Source organism: Saccoglossus kowalevskii, chromosome 13 (genome assembly GCF_978046115.1).
Source record: "Saccoglossus kowalevskii chromosome 13, keSacKowa6.1, whole genome shotgun sequence".
NCBI classification, from domain to species: Eukaryota; Metazoa; Hemichordata; class Enteropneusta; family Harrimaniidae; genus Saccoglossus; species Saccoglossus kowalevskii.
In genome coordinates, this window is record NC_140653.1 from 13,160,357 (window position 1) to 13,171,235 (window position 10,879).

The 10,879-nt window shown below is 36.9% G+C and overlaps 1 long non-coding RNA gene across 1 annotated transcript; it reads right to left on the reverse strand.

Annotated features, from left to right (window-relative positions):
- Positions 1-522: 522 nt before the first annotated feature.
- On the reverse strand, positions 523-3,743 carry LOC146735015 (uncharacterized). Its single transcript, XR_014931306.1, has 3 exons — positions 3,661-3,743; positions 3,326-3,513; positions 523-790 (listed from the first exon to the last, which is right to left on the reverse strand). It is a non-coding gene; the product is annotated as an uncharacterized LOC146735015 (long non-coding RNA).
- Positions 3,744-10,879: the final 7,136 nt, after the last annotated feature.

The following is a 10,879-nucleotide window of genomic DNA, read 5'->3' on the forward strand; positions in this document are numbered from 1 at the left end:
TTACCCCTGACGCCGTAGATAATGTGTCTTCGTCGCCAGGTAAGGCTTGTTCTGAGACTGCTATGGATAGTAGTCCTCCTCTGACAACGTCTCCTTCTTTTTCACCCTTGTCGACTGTTTCGCTCTCATTATCAGGTCAGTCCAGATTTGATGATTCGTCACAAGACATGTTTGCTGTCCCTTTAACGCCAGTTGACGAAATACGAGCAAATGAAGACACCTGTGACAATGATGATACAACCTCTGTTGCATCCGAGATGTCAGATATGTCGGATGTCTCGGTCACCGCTGATTCTGAGACAGTATTTTCAAATGAGTCTATCAAGGAATTTCTAACATCAACTATGCACTCAAAAAAGTTTATTGAAAACTGTATCGATTTTCACCCTAATCTCAAAAGTTTGGCCAATAAACTCATGAATTATCGACGAACGCAGGCACTAAACACGTCGCAAAAAGCACGCATACAAAAACTTGTCAATAAAATAAAAGCATATATTAAAGCAACTGGTCGTACTGTAGTCAGTTTGTAAATGTTTTATTATTCATAATTTTACAATGGAGTCATCAATCACATGCAGTACATTGAATGTTAATGGTTGTCGAGATTCGTTTAAGAGATATAAAACGTTTGAATTTTTGAAACGTAATCATCCTTGTGATTTTTACCTGCTCCAAGAGACACATTCACTCCCCCAAGACGAGAATACTTGGAGGCTCATTTGGCGAGGTGATGGCGTTTTTTCTCATGGCACGTCTAACAGTGCAGGAGTTGCTATCCTTTTCAAACCTAAAACGAAAGTAGACATTATTGCTAAACATGATGTGCAACCAGGTCGTCTAATACATGTTCATGCTCGGGTTAATAATACACCTATCCATATCATTAATGTGTATGCGCCTACTAACGGTCCTGAGAGGCTTGAATCGTTCCAGATGTTAAAACGCCATCTAAACACATTAAGTGATGATCCTATTATTATTGGAGGTGACTTCAATTGTACCACTGCGCCCGACGTTGATCGCAATGGAGGTTCAGAGCCAGATATGCGGACTTCAAACTTACTGAGCACTATCATGCGACGGTTTAAACTTGTTGACAGTTGGCGTCATTACCATGGTGATACAAAACAGTATTCCTGGGGCCGTGGTAATACACTGGTTCGCTTAGATAGATTTTATATCAATAAACATCTATGTAATAAAGTTAAAACCGTTGAAATTCATAATTCATCTCTTGCACTCTCTGACCATTCTTTGGTTTTTATTAATATATCACATAATAACTCCGATCGCCGCAATCCACTTTGGTGCTTGAATACCAGTGTTTTAGAAGACGAAGATTATGTTGGTTTAATTTCCGATTTTTGGTTGAGTTGGCAAAAGGAACGTGATAGATTTGATAAAATCCAGATTTGGTGGGATGTTGGGAAACATAAAGTTAAACTTTTGACACAACAGTATTGTTATCATAAACATAACAACTACAAACTATGCACTAATGATCTGGAATCTGAAATACGATCACTCGAGAAAAAATTAAAACACAACACACCACTTCCTAGGCAGTATACTGAGAAAAAAGAATTACTTGCGCGCTTAGTAAATCACGCAGCCAAAGGTGCCGCAACTCGCGCGCGCCATAAGTTTCTTAATGAAACTGATATTTGTAATTCTTTCTTTTCAAGTTTAGAAAAACAAAATGGGAAAAAGAAAGCCATTGTTCATCTTTCACGACACGATGGCACCATTACTGAAAACTCGAGTGAAATTCAAAGGCTTACTCGATCTTTTTACCAAAATCTGTATAGCCTGGATCCAATTGACACCAATGCACAAAATATCATTCTTGCAGGGTTACCCCAAGTCGCTGCAGAAGACCGCGAGGACCTCGATAGTGAAATTACTTTCGATGAATTGAATAAAACACTTAAGCTGCTACCACGGGGTCGCACGCCGGGGTTGGATGGCCTGCCAAACGAATTCTATCAAACGTTTTGGCATGTTATAGGCAGAGATCTGCATGCGGTCATTATAACATCTATTGATGACGGCGTGTTACCACTCTCGTTCTCGCGTGCAGTCGTAACTCTCCTCCCCAAAAAGGGTGATAACACCAAGCTCAAAAATTGGCGCCCTGTTAGTCTGCTCGGTAGCGACTATAAACTATTCACTAAAACGCTTGCACTGCGTCTCCGCACGGTTATGGGCACTATTGTTCATCCCGACCAAAGTTGTAGTATACCTAATCGACGTATTCACGATAACATAAACCTCCTACGGGATTCCATTGACTACGCTAATACATCTAATATCCCACTTGGCATCGTAGCTCTGGACCAGGAAAAGGCTTTCGATAGAGTACATCACTCGTACCTCTCGTGTGCTCTGTCAGCCTTTGGCTTTGGTTCACGGTTTATTGCGTATATCAAACTTATGTATGGTAATGCTCAGTCACTTGTTCGTGTAAATGGTGCGCTCACGTCTCCTGTTATGTTTTCCAGAGGGATTAGACAAGGCTGTTCATTGTCATCTCAACTTTATGTCTTAGCGATTGAACCCCTTCTAGACAAAATTCGAAATGACGATGGTATTCTTGGCCTTCAAATACCTGAAAGTAACGGCTACCGATGCAAATTAACCGCCTACGCTGATGATGTTGAATTCCTTATGACACGTGATCAAGACTTCAATAAGCTTGCATACTGGCTTCGTGTCTATGAACAAGCATCTAATGCAAGAATAAATTACGAAAAATCCAAAGGGCTTTGGGCTGGCGGGTGGCGCAATCGTAACGAGTCGCCACTAGGTATTAAATGGAATAATGTGGGACTAAAATTGCTTGGCGTATATCTGGGTAATACGAAATCATACGAGGACAAAAACTGGCCAGAACTAGTACAAAAAGTTGAAGGCAAAATCGCCTTCTGGTCTAAATTCGCCGCAGGAATGTCCTATAGAGGGCGTGTTCTCGTCGTAAATCAACTTGTTTCATCACAACTTTTACACCGGCTCATCAGTCTTGCTCCTCCCTCTGAAACGATAAGTTATATCCAGTCAATATTTATTGAGTTCTTGTGGCAAGGTCGTCACTGGATAACTGCTGAGACGCTCTATCTGCCACTTGAGAACGGAGGACACAATTTGATTCACCTACAATCTCGTATTAATGCTAATCGTGTTCAATATATTCAAAGATATTTGTATAGTGATTATGATCATCCCAGTTTCAAATTCACAGATTACTATTTCAGTAAAGTAGGCAATTTGATGCTCACCAAGCGTCTGCTTGCAACTAATATAACATTACCACTTCCAAACTTACCTGGAGTTTACGCTGGGCTGTTACACTGCTGGAATTCGCTTGCAAAAAGGCGTAAAATCAATGATACTAATCCGGTCAGTCTCCTCAATGAACCACTTTTTAATAATCCTTTACTTTGTCTTCCTACCTTTAATGAGACTTTTTTGATGAAATTTCTCCCGGCGGCCGGGATCACCAAGATACATGACCTAGTCGATAAACAGAGTAAAGCATGGTCTTCGAGTACGGAGATATACAACAAACTTAATATCCGATCGGAACGCACACTACATCTCCATTTAAAATCATTACATCAAAGTATTCCTGAGAAATGGAAAGTAACAATCAACACTTACCTGAATAGTAACGAGATTAAATCACCCCAACCCTGGAATGACTACTACCAACTTCATCATTCTAATGAAATAAACTTGCCCCTATATAAACTAGAAAAAGGGACAGTGTATAAATACATGATTACATTGCTTCATAATAAACGGCATCCGGATAAATGTGACACAGTGTGGCGGGAAATCTTGAATCTCTCGGACGAAGATAAACCAAACTTCAAAGCTTGCTATGCTTCCCCGGTTACTAAGTTAGAAGGGGACTTACAGTGGCGCATTATACATGGAGCATACACTACTGGCAGATTTCTGGTTCATGCCAATTTTTCGCAATCGAACACGTGCCCACTTTGCGGGGACAACGACTCCTTACGTCACATATTTCTTGATTGTCCTGTTATTGTTCCTCTGTACAACTGTATCAAAACAATAATAAAAAATCTTGTTGTATCCGATGCTGACATACCTGTGTGGTGGTTTATTTTATTGCCTCCTGGTAGATCTGGTTTATTCGTATCTCGTCAAGCACGTAACTTATTTAATTATATTGCCTGTACTGCTAAAATTTCGATCCACATCAGTAGGCGCAACAAACGCCAAGATAACGGCGTGATCGAACCACTTGAAATCTTTAAGCAGCGCTTCATTTCAAGGTTAAAAGCCGAATTTGACTTTTTCAAAATAAGTAATAAATTACAGGTTTTTATCAATAAGTGGGCTATATGCGATGCGCTATGTACTGTGCACAATGACGAGCTTGCTGTTTGCTTAGAAGTACGCTTGTAGTCTGCTACAAGTTAATATTCCTGGACCAGTCTGTTGTATTGGTATTGTTTTCACGGGTAAGGTCGTCACAGTTGAGAAGACCCATAGGTGCTGGTGTAACCGGCTTTAAGTCGGCTTCGTGGGGTGACATACTTTATGTATATCACGTTGATTTTCACTTCAAGTTTTGGTCGGTTTCTATAAACACCAAGCTTCCAGTTAGCTACGTTGGGTGGCCTGAGTACGCTCCGCCACGTCGTGTCACGGGTGACTGTCAAATCTCAAATAAAGTATTGTTTTTTCACACACTGAACCCGCCTACTGTCATTTTAAATCATGTCCACTTTTCATCACGAATAAATCAACTGGTAGTATTATCACGTAGTTTTTAAACTTTGTTGTGTGTTTTATTTCTGTTTTGGGACTGGTAGGGGGGATCGTAACTCCTTGTGGTGAGAACCAGTGAGACTGGCCTACTTGCAGGGTTCCAAAGCTTAACGTTGTACGTTTTATTGCTTTCATTTACGTTACTTGTCCTTGTCAAACTGCTTATTAAAAATCACTACTACTACTACTACTACTACATGACAAGCTTGTTCATTGCTGAGCACGTCCAGGGATGTTGCCACTGCTCTAAGAAATGACCACTATGCTTATAACCATGATAATTTATTTTCACACAACTATCTATATTTTTGGTTTTCTGTTTTGATCCACCTGGACATCCTAGTATCCGAGTTACCTCGGGCATGCGCATTCGCATTTTTCTGAGTTGGAACGCTTATGCGAGAGCGAGATTGTAACGGGATATTGGTATCATGTAGTTGCAAACCCCAAGTAATGTACGTCTGATGATAGTGATAATTTTTCTATTAAAAAAAAATTATATACTATTTCTCTTAACCTGATAGACGTGAGTGACCCCACTTATGCCTGACAGTGTATGTTGTGTCGGCAAAATCAATACTGCAATTATAAGTTTCAATGAATATTCATTTTGGTGGTCATGGTAACACCGTCAATCAAAGTCAGACTGTTTTTAACAAGATGATAAACATTGGGTGGGAATTTGCCAGCACCTTATCACACATTATGTCAACAAACAAATAAACTAAGCCATGAATGTGGCTGTCACTATCTGATGTTCCTGCAATTTGATTGGTACCGAAAAAACTACATCGTTCTGTCAGGCACGTGTTGGGTTTGGAATACTGCGGAAGGTGCAACTCACGCGACCTTCTTAGGTTGTACTTCTCTGTGAGCTTAATATAAAATAACTATAAATATGTGTGGGGTTTGATATATCTATACATTCATTCTGAAATATTCCATGCCAAAAATATGCTTAATTATGGCATTAGAAAATGTTTAATAAATTTTTCATAAATGTTTTTTCTTTATAGCTGAGCAAATTGCAAACAATGATGTTGAAGTACATGTAGCAGGTGGCAGTCTGTCCAGTGAGTTTCATTTGCAACTACTTTAGATAATAGTGTATCGTAATAGCTCTCTCAGTATCGTTTGTGCTTATGTAATTGTGTGTATGGTTAAAACAAGTAATATTTTAATGATTCAGTAAACAATATAAGCAATTGTTTACATGCACTTTTATTGGAGAGCAAATAAGGTAAATAAAAATGTATTACAAATTTTGTAATCCCTGACTTATATTAGTTAGTTGTGTCAGGGATCTGTGTTGACGGATGAGCAGATTGTTACATTTATCCATTATTTATAATTATAGCGGTTTGTGTATTCAATATTCATTGCCTTTCATCCAAATATGGGCAAGTAGGCCAGAATGTGATTATACTGTAAAATTTATTTTCGCTGAAGGGCTGATTCAGTAAAAATAAAATCCAGCAAATAGACCGTTTTTCCTATATTTCACATTCAACTCATCAAAAAACAGTGAAAAGTAAATTCCATACAAAACACTCAAAAAGCCTTATCAGCGAAAATTAATTCCAGTGAAAATCAAGTATTTTACAGTAGTATTCATGCAAATGATGCATATGTGCTGCAGATCCTGTAGAGTCCCCCTTACTTTGTGAACCAGTGGAAAATGTACCTGGTTTCATCTCAGAAGGTAAAATAATAATTTAATTGTATGTATGTATATAATAATATGTTATTAAAAACGATAGTGTAATTATGTACACCACTACTCTGTGAGCTTACTATAAAATTACAATATGGAGAGGCACATGATATGCAGATCTATGTATTCTCTCTATCATATCACATGTGGAAAATACAAGTTTTTTCACCTAATGATGGAATGGTTAGCTAGTGCTTTTGTGCGTTATTAAATATTTGAAATGTGCTGTAACACTATGCAATTATATATGATATTTACGGTGATATCATTTTATATAAATATAAGCCTGTGTGTATGTTTGGTAATGATACTATTTACAGTTATGTCACAGAGTAATAGACTGTAGTTGCAGCAGTGTGAATGCTTGCTTTGTGCAGGGGTGTGTGATTGGAACAATCAGACTGCCATTGTCTTTGAGCAATTAACATGCTCACACTGTCAGTTCAGCATGCACTGTCAAGTATAATTGGCTGTAGTATGCACTATTCAAGTGGTTAACTGTATATGTTTTAGTGTAACAGTGGTTCAAGTTGGTCAATCATACCTGAGGCACTGACTGAACTAGACACCAATTTTCTTTATTTTAGCTGAACAGATATTTGCAGACATACAGGAAGGAGTGGCTGTCTGCCATAACAGTGAGTTACACTTATTGCTACATAGTATTTAGGCCAGACTTTTATTATCCCTTGTTTCGCGAACCCGCCGAATGAACAAGAGCCGAAAATGAAATAAAAATAAAATTTTATTTCAGCGTAATTTCTCGCACCCGCAAAAAATTGCTAAAAAAATATTATTTTTATCTTCCTTTTTTTACCGCCCGTCGCATAACAAATCCAAGTTGCATTTTCGTGGGAGTATGATGATCAAAGTACCGAAGTCTCGCGCAGAAAAGAAACAGGGTTATACATGGAATAAGATTTTATTTCATTTTTTTCTCTCAAATTCTTTGAGAATCACACAAATCTAATAAAAAAAAAAAAATTTTTTCCCCGCCCTCCTCCTCCTGCCTTATAAACCTTGAGAAACAAAAATATAAAAACAGTCTGGCCTTACACGTTTTTTATCAAAAATTAAGACACAACTACATTGACTAATATTTGTAAGCTGTATCAGTGACCTCTATTTATCCATTGTCTATAATTATAGCAGTTTGTGTATTCAATATTCATTGTCTTTCATCCAAGTATGGGCAAGTAGGCCAGAATGTGATTATAGTATTCATGCAAATTACCCATTTGTTATTCTATGCTATTCATTTGTGTTGTAGATCCTGTGGAGTCCCCTTTACTTTGTGGACCAACAGAAGATATACCAAGTACTTCCAATCATATTTATTTATTCCAGTTCTCTAGGCTGACCATGCACGTACCAACAGTACGTCCATAATTATAGCGTACTTGTTAAATTTTGTGTCAAAACAGGGTCGTCATTAGTAACTCCCGGGGTAGTAACTACGAATATATAAAGCAGCCAGCTGGATTGGAAGTCCACAATTGCTATAATTCCACCCTGTTTATAATAATGTATGTATTGTAGCAGATGTATCATAGCCAGGAAGCGGGTTACAACAGCATTTAGATTGTAAAGAAAGTAAAGAAAATTCGTCTTTGTTTTGGGCCATACAAGTGAAAATAATGCGGCACTACAAACCCACCAGACATGGCAGATCTGGTTGGATCTCGATATCTGCAATAGTGCCATGATAATTATGCATTTTTAAGAGGTCATATGTCCATATATACCATAAAATATGTTAATCGGATTTCGTGTGCAAAGTTTTTTAATGCAACACTGGTTCACATAAAAGCATCCTCTGCAACAGCACACTGCTGTGACATCAGAAATACGTGGATAGATGTTGATATTTGTTTATTATTAGCTGGCAAGCCAATCTACAATATAGTAGTGACTGTTTTTTTCACAGGGCCATTAAAATAACATCACACAAATGAATAAATAGGATAGTATGAATAAAATACATGAATAAAAATAGGGGTTGGTGTACTTGAAAGTGGTATAGTGATTGCACAGGGTTTGATACTTTTAAATGTTTCTCTTATTGCCGATGTTCTGCCGCAACACGTCAAATCGGAGCAGAAAGAAATTGATGCGTGTTGATGAAAAACGTAAACTTTTGAAAACAAATTGTAGAGGGCGCCGAATTCTTCAGTGGTCACCTGGCATAATAAATGATGTAACGCTCCTGATGTATTAATAGTAGTCTCTAACAAAGTACAACGGAACAAAAATTGCGGGTAGATAATCTCACTGTCAGCTAATACTGCATAATAAGTAATCTACGAATTATGATTTAGCATGCAGCACAAACACCAGTATATATGCTTATTTAATCTATATAGCCAGATATGTAGACGGCACAGGACAACAACGTGATATGATCCAATTGTTTTGAGGGGATGGGAGTATTTTGTTGTTTGAAATGTGCTATTATGATCGGAATTCACAAAAAAGCATTCCCGACCATGATTTTGTATGAAAATCGGCGCAAACAAAGATCTGTTATGTCAGGTGACCTTTGAAGAATACAACGCCTTCTACCGGCTTACTTTGGTTTAACGTGTCCATGTTTTTGTGAATACGTATCTTTTCTCCGAGTTGATTCGTTGTAAAAAACTAAAACAGAACATATGTATTATTGACATTTCACAGAAAAACAATTAATAAGATATGAAGTTTACATAATTTCACAACTTGCGGAACTAAATTAATAATGACATTTGATTTTACATGTTTAACATTACTGTTGTAAAAAAAAGCTGTTTGCCCATTACCATATGGTATAATATTACATACTATGATAGTACATGTATATACTATTAAGTGGATAATGGTGAGTTAGTTGAAAGCAGCATAGAAAATATTGCCAGTAGTGTCCCACCTGGTCTGTGCAACTGGACCAGGTATGTGGCGTTCAGTTTGTTTAGGTAACAATTAGAGATAAAGTAGGACCATGTTTGTATATTGAATGTCTTGCATTACAAATTTAAATTGCAATTTTTGTTTATATATTTATTTTTAAAATTGTCACAAATGTTATGGTTTTATTTTGATTATTTTTAAGTAATGTGTGTGTAATGTAATGTGTTCAATCTTCAAAATTGTATATAGGCTACTTACCCTTCCTTGTCTATCTTTTTATTGTTTCATTCATGTCATTTCTTGCGGCTTCTTGGTCGTAGGTAACAAACAGGTGATTTGTGATCGTCAAATTAAGTCCATAAATGTTCGATTTTGCTGTATTATACAATATATGCGGGTAATATACATTGTTTATTATCATGAAATTGGAAATCGTGTTGTGTAATAAAAATCATCCTCTTGTCGTTAATTATCACTTTAAATATAATTACATATGACGGACACATGGGTGAAATAAAACATTGTTAAACGAGTGTATTGTTATAAGGAGAGTGCCCTCAATTAAACCAATTACTCATAAATATGCAAATGACGCATAATATATTAAACTGTTTTTTATATATATATATAAATTTGAATTTGTCAAAAAATACACATTAGTCTTGAATGTGCAATGGTTTCAATAATAAGGTACAGAAGTGTTATTCAATTGTATTTTCCAATTTTCAATGAGTTCTGATTCACAGTCATGGTTAGTGTGGTATATGACTTGTGTATTGTTGGAGCTGGTCTTATCGGTTCTGCTGCAGCTAGACATGCAACTATTATATCACCATCTGCTAAAATATGCTTAATTGGACCCAAAGAACCTCAGGTAAGTTGTAGAGTTGTTTTTATAAACCTATGTACTGAGCACAAATGGGAGATCAAAGGTTTTAATTTGATGTCTGCCTTCACAATATCATATCTTTTCACATATTGGTATTCTAATTTACTAATACATTATATCCTTTCCCAATAGTGGTTTAGCAATTCAGGCACATGATTTCTATTCACGTCATTGGTTTATCATTCATTCCTATTAACCAACCAATTCATTACTGGGTAAAACCAATCTATTATTCAGTTCTCAATTTCACCAATTGAAGTCAACAGCTTAGGGTTGGAAGGCCATTATTTCTAATGCAGGCTTCCTCGTTTATTCGTGAAGTATCATTATGTTATCTCTTAATCTGTTCCGTGGTTTATTGTCATCATATCGTGATATTTGTTCACCATGTCATGAAATCAATCCCATCACCATACTTTGATGTCATTTATCCATTCGCTGTTACTGTATTATATTCCTTCACCATATCATGAGGTACAATCATCATATTCTGATATATGCATTGCCGCTTTCATTGTCACACATTTAACCACTGATGTAGCAATGTTAAAAAGACAAGGTAATGAATGACATTCAACCCATACAAGATT